Consider the following 4,900-nt stretch of genomic DNA (forward strand, 5'->3'; position numbering starts at 1 on the left):
CACTCCCTCTAAAGGCTCTAGGTAAGGGTCTGTTGCAGGCCCTTTTTTAGGTTCTGGTGCCTGCCATCAATCCTTGGTGTTCCTTGGCTTATAGTTGTATCACTCCAATCTCTGTTTCTGTCTTCATATGGCCTTCTTTATTTTTTATTTTTTGGCCATGCCACACCATGCCACATGTGCAATCTTAGTTCCCCAACCAGGGGTCGAACGAGGCCCCCTGCCTTGGAAGGGCTGAGTCTTAACCACTGGACCATCAAGGAGGTCCCTTCATATGCCCTTCTTACAAGGACACCAGTCACTGGCTTTAGGGCCCACCCTAATCCAGTATGAACTCATCTTAATTTGATTACATCTGCAAAGATCCCATTTCCAAATAAGGTCACATTGACAGGCACCAGGGATTAGGACACCAACCTATCTTTTGGGGGGATATGATTCAACCCACGATACCTTCTAAACAGTCTTGGCAATGTCTTGCTGCTTTGAGGCAGAGCTGACTGTTTCTCCCATTCGGTATCTGCTGTGTTTCTCTTCTTCCTGCTAGCTACAATACTGGGATAGGAAGCAGCCCTCTCTAGGGCCTGGATATTCAAGACTGGCCAGTGGGCTCAATGGACCTTCAAGACTGGCTGACAACACATGAAGAAATGTGTACAGCTCCAGACACCATGGAATAATCAATCTCCTGGCTGGCTTCAATCAAGCAGGCCTAGCTAGGAGGGGCTGTCAGCAATGGTGCGTATTCCCCTGCCCCAAATTTAGATCAAGTGAAACCTGTACACTGATACTCACAGCAGCACAATTCATAATAGCCAAAGGGTAGAAACAACCCATATACCCATGAACAGATGATTGGATAAAGAAACTATGGTCTCTCCATACAATGGAGTGTTATTCAGCCATCAAAAGGAATGAAGGACTAATACGTGCTACAACATGAATGAACGTTGAAAATTTCATGCTAAGGGAAAGAAGCCAGACAAAGAAGACCACATACATATTGTGTGATTCCATTCATAGGAAAGTCCAGAACTGGAAATCTATAGGGACAGAAAGTAGAGTAGTAGGTGCTTAGGGTTGGGTGGGGGGACGGGCTGGAGGTAAAAGACAGTGATAGCTGAAGGGTACAGGGTTTCTTTTTTAAGGTGATAAAAATGCTGTAAAATCAAGGAATTCCTTGGCGGTCCAGTGGTTAGGACTCGGCACTTTTACTGCCGAGGTCCCGGGTTCAATCCCTGGTCAGGGAGCTAAGATCCCGCAAGCCACTGGGCGTGGCCAAAAAAAAAAGGAAAAGAAAAAGAAAAAGCTCGAAAATTGACTGTGGTGTTTGTTGCACGACTCTGTGAATATACTAAAAACCATTGAATTGAACACTTTAAGTAGGTGGATTGTATGATATGTGAATTATATCTCAATAAAGCTGCTTAAAAACATACATTACAAATTCTTGCTATCTGTACAGAGTATGTACTATATATATATTACATTGTTCCCATTCAGTTATGCTTACATGAAGGTCTCAGACTCAACTTTCTTGTCATTACATGGTTGTTTTCTTTAATTAATTTGGGTTTATTTTAAAATTATCACTTGGATTCAGTCGACATGCAACAAAGAAATCTAATTTTACTAAATCACCTACACTTAGTTTTTTAAGACAATTGGTATTTACCTGCACTATGTTCTGTTTAGTTTCTTATTGCTGCTGTAGCAAATTCCCACAAACGTAGTGACTTCAAAGGACACAAATTTATTACCTTGGAGTTCCGGATATCAGAAGTCTTAAAATCGAGGTGTCAACAAGGCTGCATTCCTTCTGAAAGCTCTCGGGGAGGATCCGTTCCCTGGCCTTTTCCAGCATTTAGAGGCCACCTGCATTCCTTGACTCATGGCCCCTTCCTCTACCTTCAAAGCTAGAAACATAGCATCTTCCAATCTGTCTCCCTCTAACTCTGACCCTCCTGCCTCCTTTTTACAAGAACTCTTGTGATTACATTGGGCCCATCTGAATAATCCAAAATAATCTCCACATCCCAAGAGCCATGACTTAATCACATCTGCAAAGTCCCTTTTGCCATATAATAAGATAGTCACAGATTCTGGGGCTTAGGAATGGGCATCTTGTGAGGCCACTATTCAGCTGACCACAGTGAAGTCCTTCTGCGCCTTCTGTAGATGCCTCTCCCATTGGGAAATGCCATGAGGTAAATCTACTTTCCTGTGTGCAGGCTCGCCACCAACTGAAGGATTGCTGCCTTCAGTCCTGGCCACACCGCTTTGCACACACTAGGTGCCTGGTAACCACTGGCTCAAGGCTGACTGGGTCCCAGTTGATAGGCTGTTTCAAGGTCATCACTAAGGAATCTTCTCAGTTAACAACTCCCCTCATGGAAGCTCTTCGCTGGAGCTATTTTAGATCTCTCCTACCATGAGGGAAGCCAGTTTACTTCTCTGCTCTTGTGTAGTTCTTAGGGCAAGTGCACAGACTCACAAAGCACCACTAATTTACTTAGGCCATTTGAGCAGGTGAAATCATTTCAGCCCCTTTCTGCTTTCTGTGCAGGACCTTCTTTCTTAGGAATTACCCACACTGCAAAAAACTTTACTCCAGCTTTCCTAAAAGACCCAGAAGTTCTCCTATGCCCAATCTCTCACTGCTAACAGATACCCACTGAGTGGTCTGCTGTGAACTCCCCTTCCTTCCATCTCTTCCCTACTGGGTTTCTGTCCCCTGCTGGTTCCTATTTGTTTCACTGAAGGCAGGCATCATAGCAGAATAGAAATAACGTGGGATTTGGAGTCAGAAAACATGAACTGGAGTTTAGCTGTGAACCTGTTGGCTGTGACCTTCAGCCAGCCATCTCTTCTCCAGAGCCTTTATCTCTTCATCTGAAAGGGGGCTGGGGCTGGGAGTTGGAGGTGGATGAAAATTCCAGGGCTCAGCCCCTCCCTCCAAAGGGGTGAGAGGCTCCTCCGGCCCTGCTGACGAGTCTTGCTTTGTTCCCCAAGCCTCCTGATCAACTTCTAGCAGAACTTAGCACTGGTTGAACATCACCTTTAGAAACTCAAAATGAAACAACAGCCTTAGTGAGTAAGACTTTGAGCCAGACGGAATGTAAATCAAGCCAGCCATCCTTGCCATCAACTCAAAATGGACTGAGGCTTAAATATGAGAGCTGCAGCTATAAAAGTACAAAATTCTTAAAAGAAAACACAGAGGCAAATTATCACGACCTTGGCAATGGTTTCCTAGATACAACACCAAAAGCACAAGCTACCAAAAAAAAAAAATAGATAGATTGGACTTCTTGAAAATTAAAATCTCTTCTGTTTCAAGGATACATCCTGGCAACGATATATCCTGGTGAGGGTACTTCTTTGCCATTATATTGTCTCGATAGCCCTGAACTGAAAATTGCGTAGGTATGATACTGGCATAAGAATGGACATAGAGATCGATGGAATAGAATTGAGAGTCCAAAAATAAACTCTCACATTTATGGCCAGTTGATTTTCTACAATTGTGCCAAGGGGGGAAGGAATAGTCTTTTCAACAAATGGTGCAGGGAAAAATTGGATATTCACATGCAAAAGAGTGAATTTGGATCCCCTCCTTGTCACCATATATGAAAATTAACTCAAAAGGGATCAAAGACCCAAATATAAGAGCTAAAACAGTAAAACTCTTAGAAGAAAACATAGGTGCCAATCTGTATGACCTTGGATTAGGCGGGCAGTGGTTCCTTAGATATGACACCCAAAGCACAAGTGACGAGAGAAAAAGTAGTTAAATTGGACTTCATCAAAATTTAAAACTTTTGTGCTTCAAAGGACACTATCTAGAAATTGAAAGATTGGAACCCTCCTCCATTGCTGGTGGAATTGTAAAATGGTGCAGCCATGGTGGAAAACAGGTTGGCAGTTCCTCATAAAAATAGACATAGAACGCATGACCCAGCAATTCTACTTCTAAGTATATATCTAAGAGAATTGCAGACCGGTGTTCAAACAGGTATTTTGTAAACAAATGTTCATTACAGCACTATTCACAAGAGTCGAAAGGTGGAAACAACATAAGTATCCACCTATAGATGAACGGATAAGCAAATTGTGGTGCATCCATTCAGTGGAATATTATTCAGCCACGAAAAGGAATGAACTACAATACATGCTACAACATGAATGAACCTTGAGAACATCATATGCTGAGTGAAAGAAGCCAGACCCAAAAGGCCACAGATTGTATGATTCCACGCATACACAATGTCCAAAATAGGCAAATCCATAAGAGACAGCAATAGATTAGTGGTTGCCAGCACCCGGGGGAGGGAAGAATGGGGAGTGACCGCTTAACGGCTATGAGGGTTCATTTGGGGGTGATGAAAATGTTCTGGAATTACATAGCAGTAATGGTTGCGCAACCCTGTAAATCCACTAAAAACCACTTTAAAAGGGTGAATGTCATGGTATGTGAATTCTAGCTCAATAAAAGTAAGCTGCACGAGCCGCACTGAGGGCGTGTGTTGGATACATGGGTCAAGAGCATGGGCTTCAGAGTCAGAGGGACACGGATTCAAATCTCAACTCCGTCCCTTCCTAGCCAGTGCCCTTGAGCTGCTTGCTGAAGGGTCTGCTTTCAGTCTCTGCTCCCTGAGACCTGACCAGTAAAACGAGGAACTATTCATTGAAAGATGTTGGGGAGAATTTTCTACAGGGCTTTACCCAGGAGGCAATGGGCTGCCTTGAGAGGTAGTGAGGAGCCGGTCTCTAGAGGTGTGCAAGCAGAGCCTGGACGGGTCCTGGGCCAGTCTGAGCCAGACAACCTTGGGCAGCTCAATGTTAGGGATTCCAGAGTGAGTCAGGGGACGGAGCTCTCTAGTGAACTGGAGGGGAACGACAG

The 4,900-nt window shown here is 43.9% G+C and overlaps 1 non-coding gene across 1 annotated transcript; it reads left to right on the forward strand.

Moving 5' to 3' along the window:
* The first annotated feature begins 1,174 nt into the window (after window positions 1–1,174).
* TRNAK-UUU (transfer RNA lysine (anticodon UUU)) lies at window positions 1,175–1,247 on the forward strand. Its single transcript has one exon. It is a non-coding gene; the product is annotated as a tRNA-Lys (tRNA).
* Window positions 1,248–4,900: the final 3,653 nt, after the last annotated feature.

Source organism: Lipotes vexillifer, unplaced genomic scaffold (genome assembly GCF_000442215.2).
Source record: "Lipotes vexillifer unplaced genomic scaffold, Lipotes_vexillifer_v1.1 scaffold1081, whole genome shotgun sequence".
Lineage (NCBI taxonomy): Eukaryota > Metazoa > Chordata > Mammalia > Artiodactyla > Lipotidae > Lipotes > Lipotes vexillifer.